Source organism: Takifugu flavidus, chromosome 22, assembly GCF_003711565.1.
Source record: "Takifugu flavidus isolate HTHZ2018 chromosome 22, ASM371156v2, whole genome shotgun sequence".
Taxonomy (NCBI): domain Eukaryota; kingdom Metazoa; phylum Chordata; class Actinopteri; order Tetraodontiformes; family Tetraodontidae; genus Takifugu; species Takifugu flavidus.
Window position 1 is genome coordinate 1225001 of NC_079541.1, and position 20168 is coordinate 1245168.

General features: G+C 47.6%; 1 protein-coding gene across 1 annotated transcript in view; it reads left to right on the forward strand.

Moving 5' to 3' along the window:
* The first annotated feature begins 742 nt into the window (after positions 1-742).
* sox5 (SRY-box transcription factor 5) overlaps positions 743-20168 on the forward strand; it is a 150257-nt gene continuing 130831 nt past the window's right edge. Inside the window, exons 1-3 of the mRNA XM_057022612.1 lie at positions 743-857; positions 3830-4045; positions 7465-7682. The gene's annotated coding sequence lies outside the window, so the exon portion shown is untranslated. The remainder of the gene's footprint in view (positions 858-3829; positions 4046-7464; positions 7683-20168) is intronic.

The following is a 20168-nucleotide window of genomic DNA, read 5'->3' on the forward strand; positions in this document are numbered from 1 at the left end:
TGGGTAAAGTTTTATCATCAAGGCTGTATCCTGACAAAGGAGGTAAAGCCTCAGAGTCACTCAGCAAGTCACGATATGTTTTTAAAAAAAGTGAAGGTTTGAAAAAAAAACAATGGTTGACGCAACAAAAGGAAAGTCACGGTGCCACTTGGGCGCACGGGTTATTGGACACAAACGCGGCGGCATCGTTAGCAAACAGAGCTATAATTAGCGTGACACAAGCGTGACCCCACAGAGCAACACACACCTCACCTCTCCGGAGGTGCACTATCTGCAGCGCTGGGTCCCACGCAGACACTTCCTGCTAGTGCCAGGAACAATGGCTATTGTCGCGCTCCACGCCACCAACACGCCGTGACCTCAGCTCGGCGTCTCCGCTCACAATAAATCCTCCACCTTTAAATGGGGCGAGTGATGATGGATTAACAGGAGAACGGCGCCGATAAATACAAAACAACACTGTCAGGGTTATGGATAGGACTGAGCCTTAAAATTAAAAAGCGGGACTAGTTGTTATTTTGGTTCCCCGTGACAGTTGATTCCAATTTAGAAAATTCCGGCTCCTTACAAACAAAACAGGAATTCAAGATAAAATTCAATGGAATATCGGTTTCTTTCCCTTCCTTCACCTTGCTGTGTTCCCAGCCCGGTCCGAAAAGGGCTGCGATCCATTCCGGTGTTCTGTCTCACCCGGTCGACAGCTGTTACCTGCGCGTTCAGCTTCCTTTCAGAATCCGTTCCGCCTATTGGAGGTCCGGTCCGGGCTTTCACTCCGACCAATTATCGCAGATGAGCCGCACCTGCAGGAGCGGAACCAGTTCTTTGGCGTGGCGCAGTTTGGAGGAGTGAGTCTTCAGGTAAGTCTTCATCACTGCTGCTGCCTCCCACAAGAAACATAAAAACGTGGCGTAATTGTGAGCATGATGTGGTTCAAGCATCTTCATCATCGTCATCATTAATGGCTCCACCTCTTTATTGAGTAATTCGCCATTAATTTTAGGGCCTAAAATGACCCTTTTGTTGTTGTAAACTCCCCGTTTGCTATTTTTAACTTAAAACTAGAATATATAAATGCCTATAATATACTCGTCACGTGTTTTAAAGGAGGCCCATCAAGAGCTGATTCTGGATGTTCATTAGTCCTAAACTAACCATTCTTTATGTTTTAGAAAGAAACTTTGTGGTTGGATGAAAAGGAAGGAGGAGACTCAAAAGCAGCGATTGGTCCGTTCACTTGGATTTAGAGGCCAGTTTAATTAGTTCCTGGTTTAAGTTGTTTGTGTCTTCAGAGCTTCTTAACTTTTACGTGGCTTTGGTCGCATCTCTGGGTTCACAGATTAATTTTGGGAGTTGGGGAGACCTGAAATAAAATGCTAATCACCACCCAGAGCAGGTAGAACATCTGGAGTTGCCTTCTGAAGAAGAAAGTGTAGGTTTTTAAAAACATGATCATGATGAAGTAACTTCATATGGAGCACACATATGTGCATTTAAGCAGAAGGGATGAAGCAGACGGAACACATTTACACCCCCCAGACAATGGAAACTTCTGTTAAAGGGAGAGAGAGAGAGATGGAGAGAGAAAGAAAGAGCTGTGTGTTCATTAATCAGCTGATGACACCACTCCAGTGGCCTTTGTGAAGTGGGAAATAATGGAATGTAACCAAGCTCCCCTACCTTATGTTTAGTGTGATCCTCCAGGGTGTTGGAAAAGGGTTCCAGGATTTGACAGCCCCCCAACACTATGTCACTGTGTGTGTGTGTGTGTGTGTGTGTTTCAGCATCCCTTCTCCCCATCTGTACTGAGCAGCTGCCGTCATGATGCTTGTGGGGATTAAACGCCTCTCTCACACAATCTGCCTCCCCCTGACACGATCACCCATCCACATCTTCACCTTTCCACCTCCTTCCAGTCTTCCCACGTTATCCTTCTGCCAGCTCCCTCTCTTGTCTCGAGCACGGCTCCACGGGGCGTGCACGTGTTGACCCACCTCTTCATCCCCCCCGGGCCCCACCACAGTTCCGACATCAAACATTTCACCTCTTTTTGATAACGGCGTGAACGTGTTCATCAGCCAATAACTGTCCAGGGTTTTCACCAGCCAAAAACCTGCTTATATCAGCACTATTTTAGTTCTATTCAGCGAAATGACCCTGTAGGAGACGGTTTCCTTATCGGCTGCATCTCTGATCGGCAGCGGTGGGAACACGACATCCGGATTGACGCGGGAACAGGCTTGAGTCTGCTTCCACTTTGCCCACTTTGAAAGCAAATGTCTAGAAAAGAAGTCCTAACAGGAGGGCTAACGTCCATGTTGCGTTCCAGTGTTTACTAGCGTGCTTTGCTAGGTGGCTGTGGGAACTCAAACGCCTTGAAAGAGCAGTGTGCCCACACTACTGTGGGTGTGAAGGGGGCTTTAGGGAGGAGTGGACACGCCGTGCACGTGCATGCATGTGAAAATACCTTTGTACCACCAGCAAATCCAGGATCCTTTTCAGATACGTGACCATGCGGCTGATGTTGAAGTCCAGTTTCTTTTTTTTTTCTTCCTCGCAACTTTAAGTGTTTGTGATCCTCGCCGCCCCCCCCCCCCCGTGTACACAACAAGGACTCGAGAATAAACACGCGTTCTGCGAAAGATTTAAAAGGTTTAGCGTTCAGCTGTGAAAAGAGTGAAACATTGGGCCCGATTTTGGGGCGAGGAGCCCTGCGTGGCGACGAGGACGTATATTTCCTGCGCGTGTGCTAGCGACGTGCGCGCGCGTGTGCGTGCGTGCGCTGGCGTGGCTGGAGGGGTGAGTGAGTTTTATCCTACTGTCAGAGAGAATGTGTCAGATTTTGACTCCTTTGTTCCCCGTCGCCGCGTCTTGTCGCTACGTCTATCCATGTACGTATGAGCGCGCGTGTGTTTGTCTGCCATCCCTGTCAGCTTTAGTTATTAGTCACCCACTCTGTCGAGAAGCGCCTTTTTTCTCCCCCCCCCCAAAATAGTTTTGAAGTCATAAATCCATAAGCAGACAGATGTAAGCTGGCGACCAAATGCAGATGTATATTAGGCATCCCCCTGGATCCAGCAAGCTGCTTGATGGGACATAAATGCAATCATATCCTTTCTCCCAAATCCCTGAGAGATTTCACGTTCTCCCTTCTCTGCTCACACACTGTTCACATACAGATGCTGCAGCTCTACACGCTCCTCCGTTTGTTGAGATCTTTGATGTGACGCCGTTATTGCGGTGCTGCAGCGCCGCCCGGAAAGAAAAGGTCCCAAAAAAAGGCCGAGCGACGTTAGCATCTCCCTGTGTAACTGCAGGCGATCTCTTCGGCGTGTCGAGATGATCCGGCGGCGCCTGAGAACGCCACACAGAAGTTGTGTCCCGTCCTGAAAACATAAACCCTTTGATATCACAACCCTCCTTTTAGTGTAATTGAGGCAGAGAATAATGCCAAATGCTTCAATAATACCAGATTATGAATTCATTATGATATGCTGGTGATAATGCTGGCCAGATGCTCCTAAATGAATCCCCCAAACTGGACATCTGATGCTTCTCACAACCCCTAAATGACTTTGAACTGGCCAATCATAAAGGTTTGGGTTCAACCTTAAAGCTTTTTGCACCTATTGCATTGATTAAAACAGGACCGCTAAGCGCCCAATAGCCTCAACAATGGTGCGAGAGTTTGGCCCTGCGCTGCTGCTCCCTCTCTGCAGCCATCCTGCCGGGGGTGGTTTTTGGAACAGGAAGCACCGCCTTGACCCTTGCTTCCTCCATTGCGCCTTGTTTATGTTCCAACGACTTCCTGCATTTCTCTGTCATTTCTCAGGCCTGCGAAACAGCCCTGCCGGCGGATGGATACATCATGATATATTGGCCCTGGCGCAGCGAGTACATGTGTGTTGGAACGGCAACCTAATCCGAGGCGAAACGCTGCTGTTCAATACCTGGTAGTCGGGCTGTAATGCCGCTCTGCAGACACTAGAGGGAGAGTAAAGCTGCACAATCCTGACTCGGACCGGGAGGATCGAGCGCGTGGCAGAAGGTAAGAGACAAAACGATCCCTCCGCTCAGTTATACATGCACGCTTGCGCTTGAGACAAGGGAACCAGCTCCCAAGATAGCAGCTGTATTTACATCTCTAATGCACAGCAGCTTTTATTACAAGTGCTTTCAAAAATAAGCTCGGCTAAGAAGATACAAGCGCTCTTTTATTTAATCCAAACAACATCTTAAAGGGTGCAGATTAGATATATATGTATAAATATATGCAGTTTTATTGTTGCAGTCTTTTTAGCGATGGCTAAATGGAGAAAACAGCCTTTAAAATGCATGTGAATCCCTCACCTCCCTCACACAGACCTACATAAATATGTACCACACATTCAATTACAGGTCTAGTTTTTACCCTAAATGAAGAAATTCTGCTTCATTACTGAAGTGCAAAGTTCAAGTTGCCGTTGGTTAAATTATGTTGAGGGTGATTAAAAGTTTATTTTGAAGCACAAGTTGAAGGTAAGCACGGAGAGGAATTGGACTTCAATAGGCGGATGTCATGGACGGTCCTTAATGAAACTGATCGGTTTGCCCGTTAGCAGCAGGTCTGCTAACGGGCTGGCAGAGGCCACCTAGCGCTGTGGGTTTGATCATGAGTGCCCTTGAATTTGGGGGGGAAAAAAGGGTGCTGGTTCAGGAGAAGCTCGTACGGGGAGGGTGTTCGTGTTCCAACAGCCTTGTCGCCCAGCGGGGTGTCATTTGGCCGGGCTCCTAAGCTTCAGGCCCCCCTTGGTGGTTATCGTCAGGCTGCCAAACTCTGCAAAAGTAGCTGCACAGTGAGCTAATCGAGTGTAATATACACGGGTTTGATCACGCCAGACAAGATCAACGAAAGGCCTCCGAATGTGACATTCTGCAATTTATATCTGTCACAAACGGGACAAGTGGGTTTGTTCATTTTAATTGTAGAAGGGAGAGATTTTTATGTCTAAAAAATCCTTGTTTGTCTTCGAAAGGAGGCAGAGAGAGAAGTCTCTCGATGTGGAGCAGCTTCCTACAAATTAGGGCATTTCTCAAGACCAGGTTTGATACACGCTGAGTTTGGAAAGACTCCCGGACAAACCCAAACAACACATAACACACAAAAAAGGCTTTGAGATAAAAACAGATTAGTGTGTCATCAGAAGAGATGTAGGTCTCTGAAAGGGGGGGCCAGAGTTTTAGAAATAATTACATCACGACCACAAACGCACTTTAACAGAGCTCTTTTAGTTGTGTAGCAAGATCGATGGAATGACATTAAAATCCCAAGTTTGCTGAAAAGGCTCCTCAGATATGTGTGTCACGTACGGCTAGAATAAAAAAAAAAAGAAGCAAAAGCGAAACTTGCCACTTTCACGCATCAACTTGTGCAATCCGCTCTTCCTCTTACTGTCAGAAAACATGCTGGACTGAACGGTTCTCCAGAACTTGTTGTCATGCATATGAGTAGCTTAGATTACTGCTAATGGAGGTCAAGCTCCAGCTACAGGTGAGGGGCAGAACTGACCTATAGTAGCTACTGTACAGTCTTAATCTGATCAAGCATCTTTAAGGGAGGAAAGCGGAATTTTATGGAAAGATCTTTCAATACAGCCACTCTTATGATCACAGAGCAGGACTTTTATAAAATAGACCATAATATTGGCTTTATAGTCGAGAAATGGTGACCTTTGGACACGACTTTCCAGGCTGAGCTGAATCAAGTTAAAGGTTTGTGTTGACATGTTTGACCAAATGAGCTGGGACACACACACACACACACACACACACACACACACACACACAGAAACAGTCTGTTTTTTTTCAGCTACCTAGCCGCTAAACGTTGAAGGGAGGAGAGTGAATTTGGAGTGACATATCAGTTATTGCTCATGACATTTGTGCATCGTCCAGGCGCATATGCGCAGTAAAAGCCACACCTAGGGGAGCTTGTGCATTGTGTGTGTGTGTGTGTGTGTGTGTGTGAGAGATGAGCTAAGCGCAGCTGAGGACAGACAGTGAGTGAATAATAAAGTGTGTCAAACCTGACCTATGTGGTCACTCGAGTTAGATCCTACCCTGTTTGACCAACAAGCCTCTCTCTCTCTCTCTCTCTCTCTCTCTCTGTCTCTCTCTCTCTGTCTCTCTCTCTCTCTCTCTCTCTCTCTCACACTCACACACACACACACACACACACGCGGACGGACAGACAGACAGATGCTGCTCTTGTGTGAACTAGCAGCAAGACGAGATGTGTTGTTTGCTCCTGCAACATACAGCAGCTACTGAACTGTGAAAGTGAATTGGACAGGGATCAGCAATATAATACAGTTTTGACAGCCTTCGAAGTGCATCAGCTTTGCCCCCACGCTTTTGCTGATTGCCCCCGAGTCCTTTTCCCTTCTCTGTGCAGGCACATTGTGGCATTTACAAGGTAGGGTGGGCAGCAAATCTCTCATTAGAAACAAGTGGAAGGAGCGAGGCAGAAAAGAGTGTAATCATTTCATTTGGAAGAGTGAGGTGTAAATAAAAAGCTTGCTGAACAATCGCCATTGAATAAAGGGATAAAAAGTGATTTATTTTATTCCGGCGCTGGCCTGCAGCACTCCTCTCCAAGCCTCTGGGACCCGTATTAACAGTGTGAGCATTCACAAGTGGATTTCTTTGAATGTTCCTCATTTTTTATTTTATTTTTTTATGAAATCAATAACGCCACAATTCTTTTCTCGGGTGTGTGAACAAACACTCAAGGAGAGACGGATGAAAGGGGCCCCTCGGTTTAGCTGACTGTTGCTATGGCTAAAGCAAAAAACGCAGAGGAAAAGAGGAGCAAACGCGAGCGGCGCTGTTAAAGGTTAGGCTTTTGATTCAGGGCTAATGAATAGAGCTTTGTTGTTGCTGCTTATTTGTCTCTTGAGGACACGAACGTTATTCTTTTACTGAACATCTCCTCTTTTCATTTTAAAGAGAATCTCTAATCAGTAGCACCGATGCGGTTCATATCTGACCTGAACTGCCAGAACTTGAATAAGTTCTCCTCAGCCCGACAACGGTGGTTGCAGGACCCCGCACGAGTAAAAGCTGCTTGGGTTTAATTCTTTGCCGTCACTCAGCGGAGCCCATTGAGCCGGCAGATAATGAAGCTTTGTGCCGAGCTGGAATGAGTAATAACTTTTGATAGTGACGCATTAAAAGTTCCACATCCCGACAGGCTGGAGCTGAGCGTTGCCCCCCCCCAAGGTGGCTATCTACTGGTATTATAATAACAAAAACTGGGACCAGTCCAGGATGGGATCGTTCAGTCTTTGGGTGCTAATGAAGCTGGCGTTTGGAAGTTTTATATGGGGGGGGGGGGGACTGTACAGCCAGGCCTGCAGATTGACGCTTTGATGTCTTTGCTGTGTGTGCTTTGATCAAACCTCTGCGTGTGTGTGTGTGTGTTTTCAGTGTGCGGACATCCATCTGTGCGTAATCTGAAGTGAAAGGAGAGAACGGGCAAGAGGTGGAGTGGCGAGAGAGAGACGCACAAGTGACAGAAATCAATGTGAGCTCCCCAAACCAACATCACCAGCAGCGGCAGCAGCCTCGCCGACCTCCATCACCCCTCCGCCTCTCCGAGAGGCAGCGTGACAGGGACGCCGCCGCCGCCGCCGCCGCCGCATCCGGTAAGTCCCGACAGGGAGAGAGAGGGTGAGAGAGCGAGAGAGAGAAGCCTCCCAACGTGCACGCTCTGGAAGTGATGGCGAGGGTGCGTTGGCACAGAGGACGGCAGACATGACGGCTGGTTTTATTGCGCCGCTTCTGAGCACCGGTGCCCCTCCGCTGCCTCCGTCGGCGCCGCCGCTGCTGTCGGAGGTGTAGAGACGAGCGCTGGAACAGGGCAGCGAGAGAGCGGCGCCGCGGGGGAGCGCCGTCTGTGCCCCAACGCTTGCCGGTGATCAGGACGTGGACGGAGAAGTTCGTCCACCAATGAGATCTCTCCTGCAGAGAGACGTGGTGGACGAGTGGAGGAGAGAGAGGAGAGGTCGTTCTGTGGGATGGATTTAGCGCTCACGTAATGTGACCGAGGTTGTGGAATCAGTCTTTACTCAGAGTTCATGGAGAGTTTGGATCATTTTCTCTGAAACTCTGCAAATGCTTCCAGAAGATGCCAGTAAACAGAGATAGAAGCAGTTTAACGTAACGTTTGACCTTAAACAGCAAAAATAAGATGGAGCTAGCATCATTATGAAGCCTTGGTGAACCTTTCAGCACCTGCCTCCTCAACACACGACTGTTTCCTCCCTTAAAATGGAAATAAAGGGCTAAAATAATGAATATTAATAGGCAGTAAGACAAAAATGGTGTAACTGGATGAATTTGATGCTTGGCCTGTTTAAACGTCATGGTTGTGTTTCGGAGGCTCCCTTCCTGTCGGTTTTCACTCCTCAAACACAGAAAAAAGGAGAATAATTTAAATAGAAATGGAGGTGTTGCCTCATCCAGCCTGTAATTCAATTTTAAACTTCAGATCGTTATTACCATCCTTAACCCTATTTTTTAAATATAATAAATTTATTTTATGATTTGAAAATGAGTCTTGGCACCCTTGGTACGCCCCAGTTTAGCAGTGGTGTATCGGGACCTCCAGTTTGCCTCAGGTTCAATTCCCTGGAATTTTCTGCCTTGCTTTGTGAATTATCAGGCCTGACCACATTCATGATATTAACATGGGTTTAAGGAGACATATTTGCCAACAGATTCTTGGTTTGTAAATGAAACTCTGGCTGTTAGATTGTGGAGATATTTGACCACAATCCTCTGGCCACAGCGCTGAACTACTTCCTGGGTTTTTACATCAGTGGTAATTTATGCCCAGATATCACGTTATTACATTAAAATGCTTTCGCTTCTAATAAAGATAAGGCAGCTTGATCATTTTGGTTTAAATGAGACTTTTAGTGACAGATTCTGATCTCGTATTTGACCTACATTGAGTGTTCTGAACCCTCAGGTCACAGCTCAGTCCTGCTGTATCTGTCTCCTAATTACAGTCCGACGGGGTCTATTACAGCGGTGATTCTTCTTATCGGGCCGGTGCATCAGGGATCGGTTTCCGGCCCGCCTCGTCTTTGACACAAACATGTACTGTACACAGACATGCGTACGCGAACGCCCCGTGTGCAGCGGCGCGTCCCGGGGGCGGCAGCGCGGCACCGTGGATGCGACAGAGTGAGACATCTGTCAGTTTCTGAACGGGATTTTCCCAATTCCACTGATGTGGCGCACTCTTTGTCACACACACCTGCTCCTGGAGGGCTCAGGTGAGGAAGATGCCCGTGTTTGACTGTCAGCGCCTTCATTTGTTGGCCTTGAGTATGAGCCAGTGTGATTCATGGTGGAATTGAATGTCCTAGCTGGGTTCAGACAAGAACGGACTCTCGGTCTCTGGCAGATTTTGTTACTCCTGAAATGAGTTGGTGTGTTTGCTAAAACCTGTTTGCTGAATGCTTTTCTGATACAATGTTGGCATACCTGTACAATGTAGAGTAACAACTGGGGAATCCAGTGAACTTTGGAGACACTGAGCTGCAGAAACGCCTCTTACCTGAACCGCTCTGACTCTCTGATGTTGTTAATGAAGCTAAGATGCTAGCTAAAGCTAACGTGCTCTTTGTCTTCTTTGTTAAGAAAGTTGGCTTGAGTAGTTGTTGCGTTACCAAGCTTTTCCTATAGTATCCCTGCATCCAACCACCTCGCTGAGTCTAACCCAGACGTCTCTTTTTTTGGACTATGTGACCTGTCTCGCTCCACACTCCCCTGTGCAAATGCTAATGGGATTATGCTTTACAGAACTGGAATAAAACATGAGCATCCAGCCAATGAAACGGACCTCTTGCTCGCAATATTGTCTTTCCCCCCTCAAGGTCAAGATTAAAATTCATCAGAAATAAGACATAACTTTCCTCTCTGCCCCCCACCTCTGCTTCAGCAGCGGTGAATCTTGGTTATTAAATGGGGAGCGTCACGTCCTTTCAGCGCCCATCGACGCGTTTGCCGAACGAGCCGTTACAACGTTTGGCTTTAAAAGACATCAAAAAGTGAGAGCTGCGGGCACTGGCAGGGCTAGCATGTGTAGCATGCGGAGACACTGGTAGGAATTATTAGTCAAAGAAGACAAGGATGAAATGGAGTCAGGGCTTCTGGGTATGAAGTTCCGTACTCCTGCCCCTTGATTGGTGACCGCTGGGGTGGGAACGACCCCGTGGAGGAACAGGCAGGGAAACGAGACTCTGGATTAGCACTTCCTCTTCCAGTCTACAAATAGCTGCACCGGAATGGCGTCCTGTGCTCCGGTTGGATGGTTGTGATGTAATGTGACAGCGGGTGAAGCCTTATGACGGCTGTCGCTGCCTGGCTCAAGAGCTCGGGTTGATCCCGCTACGACACTGAAGTCACGGCAGAAAACTGTGGGTGTGCTGCTCGTTTAGTCGTTTTTGTCTGGATTTTATGGCGTTAAAGGAAGCTTTCCGACTTCCTTTACAGGCACTCGGTCACTCCTGAATGTAGCTGTCAGCCTTCCTTTCACATGGTTTAAAAGCACAACTAAATGTTTGATAATTCCAGTTTACCAGCTTTAAAGTTCTGGAAATGTTGGAAATCCCTCTGTTGTTAGTTGTTCTTTCTCTCGTGTCCGTCACCTCATCTTCAGGATCCCGAGGTCTCAACGGAGGAATGAGAAACGCTAAATAACCGCAGCCTCATCACTTCTGTGTCGCAGACTCATCGTTTTCAATTGGGGTTTTGGTTTGATGATGCGTTTGGGGTCCGTCTGAAATTTGGAGACCGTAACATGACGTTTCACATTTGGGAATCTGGTGTCACACTGACACTGAGCCCTGGGGGGTGGTGGGGTAATGTCGGGTCAAGGAGCACCCACCTCTTTGCCCCCCCTTTCAAGTACATAAAAGATGATATAATGAAACGGGCACGAAAGTGCACCACCCCCTGAGGCCCCCCCCCCCCCTAATGAACCTCCAAGTTGGACAGGGGGAGCCCAACTTTTTTCTCCTCTTATTCCTTTGTGCATCAAACTGCATTTAAAAAAACAAAAAAAAACAAGCTCCTTTCATCGATCAAACAAGAGCTGCAGTGCCAAAACCAGGAGGAAGGAGACGGAAAAGGGGGCGGGGGTGTGGGGGGGATGCAGAGAGAGAGAGAGAGAGAGATGGGGGGGGGGGGAGATACCTTATTATTGTTATCAAAGTAAAGCCAGCTTGGGCTGCTCTTATGGGACCTCCCTGACTCTCTCTGCTCATCCACCCAGGGGGAATCTAAACATGACCCGCATACACCCCCCCAGAAACACGCACACGCGCACGCACGCACGCACGCACGCACACACACACACACACACACACACACACACACACACAACACACACACACACACACACACACACACACACACACACACACGCAGGCACGGCATTTCATTTGTGGAATTAGTCCATTCTCTCTGACCCTGTCTTTTCATCAGCACGCCGGTGCATATTTTAGTCCCTTTCCTACGCTTGTTTTACTAATTGGTGGCTATACTTTGCCCAACACTGATATCCTTTGATCATTTCAGATCATTACGTTTACCTCATTAATTTGCTCAGTGTGATTTTTTTTTTTCTCCCCCCCCAAAAAAGCGAGGGTCCATCCAATTTAGATTAATAATGGGTCGTCTGAGCAAAGGGAAAGTACAATTCCTTCATGATTTCTCTTCCTTTCTTCCTGTCTCATTGTCCTGTGGAGGACGCACCAGTTTTGGAGGTCACCTTTTGCCTCCGAGTGCATTTGGCCGAGCTTAAGCACACGCTCACATTGGGTCATGTGACCCGACAGTGGTTTGACAACGCTTCTCATGTCACATGAATATCTCATCATTTTCATGTCTGTATTTTATCATGTAATGATATTTGGAGAAAGTTAATCCCAGGTAGACCTCCTGGAATCGCTCCTGTGGGTCAGGGATGAAGGACCAAGGTCCTCGTTGGGCTCGTATCCCCTAAAGGACTAGTTTACCTCGCTGACGATCAATGACGCCCCGCAGAAAACTGCATTTCGACATGGAAAGTCTTATTTTGACATCCCCCCCTACGTGAGCTCGCTTCGTGTAGGTAACAGAAGTAGATCATTTTGGGGCTCACAGACCACCTTCCCCTCCTCTACGTAAGACGGACCTGCTCCAGAAGTTGGCTTTTGCCTTTTCCTGAAACTCTGATCTCATCGTCTCGATCCGTGACTGATTGGTTGGCATCAAACTGTCACCTTTCTGTCTGTCTCAATCTGACAGCTGCCATGGCAACCGTGGCTATCGCCTCATAAATCACTGATCTTGGCATTAAGGCACATTTGTCCTGATCAGTAGACTCTTTTTCCAGGCTCATCAACCGAGAACACTGACCAAAAGGTTTCTTTGTCTTGAGACGGGGTCTGACCTGTAGAGGAGGGTCACTGCTTTTAATTGAGACAGGCCAGCAGGCTTAAGGGCATCGGGTCAGAAACTCCGACTCGGAGTAGAAGTTCAGGGAAACCCAGGAGGCTGGAGGGCTTAAATCAGGTTTAGGAGGTGCTGATGTAAGCAGGCAGGGTTTTTTTCTTCTGCTTTTTACATTTAGAACAGTGCCTTTAGCATTAGCGAAACCAGCCAAACTGTTTTCACTCGTCTGTTTTTATGCTCAGTTAAACTTCACCTTCATGATGTGACGTTTATGTCTCCAGTCCAATTCTAGTGCGTTTCCAGCAGTGCAGAACTACTTTACGGACCTTATGCATGCGTAGCTGCGTTATACAAGCTTCAGGTGCAGCAGCTGAAAACATCTACCTTCACCCCCTATGGATGTTTTCTCTCTTCATAGTGGGTCATGTTTGCTCAAACATGCAATAAACATTAAAGAGAAACTCGGCGATTCCTTCCAGTCGCTCCAGGTCTGCAATCATACGCCACTTACACCGGCTGGCCGCCGCCGTAAACACCGCCAATCCTTTCTGCTCCTCCGATTTCATCTCCTTTTCAGCATCAGTATCCACTCCACAAATCTCCCCTCACAATAGGCAGTTGTCTGCACTTTGTTGTTGACAGCTCCATTGTGGAGGCGTCTGACTCTGAATCGCCGCGTACATAAAGACGTATGTCTCCCTCCTCCTGCTTTGCGGAGCAGATTACATCTCGGTTCCGTCTGCCTCCTCGCCACTGCTGGGCATTGTTCCTCGTCCCTCCCTTGTTGCCACGCCGTGCTCCGCACCCTCCTATTATCATATAGATAAGTGAATGTTTTGTTGCGGCGAGGAGCCAAAGCGCCGCTCTAATGTACTGCATTGTGTGTGTTGTGTAAGTGGGTCCCTGTTGTGTCTGCCAGTCAAGCCACCTGCTCCCTCTGTCCTGCTGGAAAACCGCTTTTTAGAAGACGAGAAGAGAGAAAAGTTGAGTGTTGCTTGTGTGGTGAAGTGGGAGACTTTGGCGTGCATCTGTTCATGGCTGCCGCCACATTTGAAGGATTATTTTCGGTTTTGCGACTGTTTGTTCTCGAGTGGATGATGTTTGCTCTCGGCATTTTGGACCGGGTCAGGTTTCAGACTTTGCAGGTCAAAGGTCAAGGGCACTTCTACCTATGGTTCTCCTGCTCTTGTGTCATCTTGACTCATCTTCATTTATTTAGAATCAAAAATCACATTTCTACTCAACAGTGTTTATTAACAGGGAGAAACCTCGAGCAGAACCAGGTCACAGGTTACTGCAGGCTTGTCTTTGATGTATATTGTATTAGAAACGTGCACGCCAAGGTCCTCACCAGGCCTCCGGTCCCGCTCCACCACTGTGCTGGCGCTGCCCACTATTTCAAAGCCAATTCTTCATTGTTGAGTTTAGTTCTACACCAAACAAATTGAGGAGATGATGCAGGTGCACGGCGGGACCGTCCACGCCGCCCTCGTGCGCATTCGCACAGGTTTCTTTTGATTTTCTGTGGATGAAAAAGGAGAGAATTGATTGATCTGCTGTATAGAATGTATAAATGAAATTAGATATCGAGCGCTGCCGATACCTTTCCCACACGTCTTCGTGTTAGCTGCAGTTCACGTGCACACGCTGTCCAACGCGAGCTAATAGCTAATCAGCAAATGCAAAGCAGCGATTCACCAGCAGATGCTCACTTCCCTTCATGAGTTCTTCTACTTTCAACATCATCCCTTTCTTATGGAAAAGAGCCAATTAGACTTGTGTCTGTTTGTTTTAAACAAAATAGCTTTTAATTAGTGCAATCAAAAAGGTTTCTCGCTACAGGCCCCAGGATCCACTTTGTAGTCCCCGCTCCAGATCGCACATGGGTTTGATGCCCACCGATACGACGCCAAGACAATCAGAACACTTCCGATGATAAATTCACACACACACAGAAACACTTTATCACTTTGTCTGCATCTGCCGCTTGTTCTCTCTTAAAGCCTTTTGTTCCTTTATCACAACAATTCCTTTATCTTGCCTGCATCCTCTTCCACTTCCTGTGTGTCTTTCTTCTCTTTTGTCCCCACTGTCTCTCTGATCTGTGCAGATTTAATGATGAGGCGCAGCATGTTTCTCCGCTGGACATAAACCTGTCCTCCATCTCCTTTTTTTGGCTGCGGACACAGCCTAAATTGCCAACTGTCTAGTAGAAAAACACTTTATATTTGCCCGAAAGAAACAGTGATCCCACTTCCAGGTTCTCTGCATGCTTTGTTTCTTCCCTCCACAAATGTCCTCATCGTTTCCTCCTGCTGCATATTGGACCTTTTGCAGCATCAAATCCTTCGTAATGAGTCCCTTTTAGCTCCAGATATACACAACTCGGCGAACTCGGCAGGCATCAGGAAGGCACGGCTGCGTGATGTCATCGCTCCTTTCACCTCCCTCGACTGGACGTCTTCAGCTTTGCTCCTTTCAGCTCAGAATCCTCGTAGCCTTCACTCGGATCATCGCGGCTCACCTTAATGCCCGTCTCCTGCCTCCCGTCCGCCTTTCCCGGCTCCACAGCTGCACTTTCCCCATTTTGCCAGATGTCGCGATGCCTGCGGAAACACGGCGGACCCGTGCACGTGTGCGTTTGCTTTGTCTGGAGCTGGTGGCATGGGCCGTACTGTTGGCCTGTTGTTGACAGTTGCTGTGGGGAGTAAACATGCGACCCAATCAGCTCGCTACTGCTCATCTCACCATGGCTCCTAATTGACGTGTGCGCGCGTTTGTCTAAGCTGAAATAGATTTAGCTGACAGCTGTCAGGTTGCTGGACTCTTTCCTCTTGTCTTCCCTCACATATTCTCTCGTTCTCTGGTGCCGTTTCTCTCTCTCTCCCTGAGGAGTTACTGCTGTTATGGATCTCTCCGTAGGTGCGATTCCAGCCAATAGATGAACACATCCCTCACACTGGGCTTCTAATCACATTACATTAATGATAACGATGAACTGCCCTTAGCTTTGGAAATGTGTGCCGTGTCACACTCTGAAACCTGGTTCAGTTATTTGTTCCTGGGCAGCCAGTGGCCGGTCATGCTGGTCATGTGCACTGAAATGAGGAAATAACACTGTCAGTGAAAACAACCATCATGAGTGCTCTGCATGGTGACCTGTGGGGATGACCATACATTCACCCATCACTTCCTCATTGGAAACAGAAGCCCAACGTATTATTTTATATGTATATTTCTGCAGTATGCGGAGAGACGAGTGTAAACGCTTCCATGCCGGCTGCCTGCACAACTTTATTGTTGAGGAGTAGCTCTTAGCTTAGCCCCCGCTCTCCGGGACTATAACTCTCAGTCTCGTTGCCGTCACCGTGAGTGCCCATCGTTGGACCAGTGTGTGAGCATTTTAGCATAGAGCCGGCTGCTCCTCTCCCCCTCATTTCCATATAATTAGATTGTGTGTGAAAGGCTACTTCCAGAGCATTGATTAAGTGTCAGAGGAGAGGAGACGAGCTTCTGAGGACACACACACATATATACATACACACACTCTGAAGAGTAAGTAAATGTGGATGTACAGACGATCTATACATGTTTGTTTCAGGTGACAGGATCTGAGCAGACAGACTCAACTTTGCTTTTCTCCGGCCCGTCTGCTCATTGAAATTTATGTTTGTTTTGCCGTGGCTGCGCCTGACTCGGCTGTTCTGCACGCGTCCCTATATAAGGACAAAATGCCGCGCCGTGCTAATGGGTCGTAGTTCATAACTACACGTGTGTGCTTGAAGCCGAACCACATCCCAGACGACCTCTGTGTTCATTTCTGCTTTTTCTTCTGACACATTTGTCCGCTGGTGTGGCTGCACCTATTTTATTTAAATATTGAGCCGCTGTGGAGTGACACACCACGCAACAACGCCCAGTGTGCACTTCTGTCTTTGTGAGGACCTTAAACCCACCCCCTAACCTTAAACAGGCCAAAATGTCCTCCTTTCCCAAAAATGTCCCCACTTGGAAAGTCCGTATATATATGTTGGTTCTTGCATTGGCTGAGGTGCAAAAGAGACGGAGGAAGAGGGAAATCTCCCAACGTGGACCCAGAGGCCAGGTTGGGAGAGTTGAGATAAGAAAAAGACACATGTGATGCTCCGTTTGTCTTTTAGCGCTCAGTCTGTCTGCCTCCCTCCGTCTCCGTCTCAGGGGAGGAGTGTGGGGGCAGAGCGATCTTGTCTTGTTAAACGGCTGCCAGATGACAGAAAAATTAGAGGCATTTTGCTCCTGACAGGTTGTTGTTTTGCGCACTTTTTTCCTCCCTTCCTCCGTTTTTTTTTTTCTGCTCCAAATGTTTTTTGTCAGTTTGTTTTCAGTCAAGCTGTCTCGCCAGCACAATAAGTGCGACGGGTCCACGCGCGCAGACACACGGGGAGGAGAAAACCCACACAGGGACGATGCTCGTGCACGCGCGGGCGGGCGTGTGTGTGTGTGTGATAGGAGACAGATCTGATTTTGTGTTCTCGGATTGGTGGCAATGGGGGGGAGGAAGAGGAGCCATTCACTCACAAAGACGTCTTCCCCTCTGCTAATTATCGAGACAGGCTTTGATTGCCTGTTTGGAAACAGCTTTTCAAACAGATGTAATGACAATGATTAGGTGGCGCTGCAAACTCTGCAGGGAGGGAGGGGGTCCAAACCTCTCACCAGGTCTCCAAGGCAGCCGATTCTTCTCCTTGTGTCCTTCTCTAAACTAAATCTTATGTTGGTCTGCAGGATTAAGTGCAATTCTGTTTCTTCCTTCTGCTGTGTTTGGCTTCTGAATGGTGCCAAAACTGTTAGGAAATGATTTTAAACACCTTTTTAGGGCTCCTTTTGCTCTGGTCCAAACCAAAGAATGAATTCTTCCATTTCAGAGAGGCTAAAGTGTGCAGATCCCAGCGTCAGGCACAGGAAGAAACCTTGAGCAGGACCGAGCAGCTCATATGGGGGTCCCTCCTGCTGATGGGCAGCTGGGTGGAGGAGGAGGTAGTGGTGAAGGGGAAGAACAGACGCATACGTCAGGCTTGCATATATAGTAACTACGCGGAGGATGCTGAACAAAAACTCTGGGTCGGAGGTCAGCAGGTCAGGGTGGAACTACCGGGTGTGTGATTCTGTAGATAGATGAGTGAGGGGGGGCCAGCAGGTTGAGGGAAACCTGTCAGTGGATCATGTTTCTCTACTCGGCAGCTTCAGCCTCCAGCAGAGGGCAGCTAAAAGTTGGACCTGTAGAAACTGAAGTATGTCGAGTTTGAGCCTTTTTTATTGAGTTGTAACTCATGTAAATCAGCTATGATCTGGTCATATTTCGTAGATCCCTCTGGTACTGGAATCAGTACATGGTTAGAATTTTAATCTTTTTAATCCAGCCGTGTGTGAGTCAATATAATGCGACGCAAACTTCGGGCGGATAGTCTGGAACCTTTTTTCCTCGTAGTTTGAAATGAATCAATCATATAATCAAAAGTGTCTGGGCAGAAAATGGAATAATTCCTTGTTTCTGTTGTGTGAGCACAAGGTTCACCTGGAGGAAGCCGAGCCCGACACCGCGTGACCCTCATTAATGTGGGGAAGCATTTGAAGTGAGCACTAAACAAGCGCGCGGAGTGGCAGCTAGCGTCTCATTAGAGAGGACGGGAAAAAGAGAGACCAAGTGATCCTTGATTTGATTACTTCTGCCCAGACAATGCTGCTGAAGTGATGAGAAGACTTAGTTATTTCCCTCCGTGCATTCATGCGTGCGTGGAAGTGGGGCGCGTTGAAGCTGTAAACATTGACGCTAAGTGGACGACGGAGAATTTACACATTTATGCGTGTGAGATTGGATTACGTCAAATGAGAAAGAAGCCCCGATACTTGGATTTTCATAGATTCGTACATCACATGAGCCAGCGTGGCTCTGCGGTTTGGGTCCAGCTCTCTTGGCACTAATGTGGACAGGCTGTGGCTTTCAGTTCAGACACACACCCACACATCCAACTGCTGTGCGAGTGCGCACGGCGAAATTTGAGCTCGATTTCAGTTTTTACCAACCCGTCAACGCTGAAAAGGAGCGCTTGTGCCCGTCCGCTCTCGGGGAAAATGAGGCACACATGTGGAAAACGTGCTTCGGAGATGTACAGACGTGTTATTGTTGCATGTTATTTATGTGGCCCTCGGTAACTAGCCACCAGTTGTGGACGTGTCATTTTAGCATCAGTGTTATTGCTGTAAGGATCGGGTCAAAGGTCACCGCTGGAGAGCGAGCCGATAGACGATAGTGTGTTTGCTCCTCTCGGGAGCGAGTGACTGCGTTACACCTGAGATAATTCAGATGTTTATGTGATCAACTCTTACCCACCCTCCCCCATCCTATTTCCATTATCTCTAATGTGGAGAATAATCCTCTTGTGGAATTAATCTGTTCTGAATAGGGTTTGTTACCATGCTGAGATTGAATTAAAGCTCTTGCTCCACTTCGGGGCGTGATGTACACGTGCATTTATACTGTGATTGTGTTTGTGTGAGAGAAAGAGAGTTAAATATACATGCATCATGTGCATGGAGGGTATTATTAATGTTAAATCTTCTGATGAATATTGGTCAGTCTGTTTTCTTTAGGATCAGCATTTAATCTCTCCACAGCTGTTTATGATTTATTTAAATTGCTTTGACTTCATTTTGCCTGACTGGTCAGTTTATCTGTTGTTCCCTTTGATGTGATGACCTCATTAACCACAATTGTATTCTGGAACTCAGATTAGTTCCCAGTTAGTCAGTTTACCGTGGCCCCTTTTGGCTTCTACTGATGTGAATTATAGGATTAAAGATCCCTTTTTTTGCAGTATTATCATCATATTTATCTGATTTTCTCCCTCCAAACCCATACATTGTATCAAATTTAATACACTGTATGCAAGACTGACCAATGGGAGCAGAATTATTTAGGAAACACATCTTGACGTCCTCTATTCCCATTGTGAATAGATGCATAAAGTCATGACAGAAGAGCTACTGAGTAGTTCTGATACCTCCTGGGTAAACCCAAATGGAGACCAATTGTTTCTCACAACAGAACATCTTCTTATAATTTATATAATCTTTCTTTAATAGTCCCCCCCCGAAAACCACAGTTAAATGCTTCTTCTATATCTGGCATAGAGGAGCTGGTTGTTGTCGATGTTTTGGATAATTCGCTTGGCTGTTGGTCAGGTGTGTTCTGGCCCAATTTGCCAACAATAGCTCGTTCATTAGCAGCCGAACTGTCCTGGCGTGAGCCAACGCCGCTGTCAGGCTCTTGTCTTCAGCCCCCTCCACAGCATCTTTTTCTCCTTAACCTCCTTTTTTCACTTGGAAACGTTTAATCCCGTTAAAACATTAGGCAGCACATCTGGTCCGCATGTCCGCTCAGGCCCTGGATCCGCGTTGGAGTTGGGGGAGGCGGCGACAAGATACCAAGCACGCGTCTTTGTTGCCGTCCATCTCGTGGCAGGAGAGCTGTAATTTAGCCGCCTGGCAGGGGAAGCACGGTCTCTGGGCGGGGGGGGGGCTTGACAGTCAATTGAATAAAGACATCGGCGAGTGGATGCAGAAAGGGATCCGCTCACTGACACGTGTCCATAAGCATCGCCGGGATGCTGCGTACGGTAGGTGGCAGTCGAGGATGTCCTCAC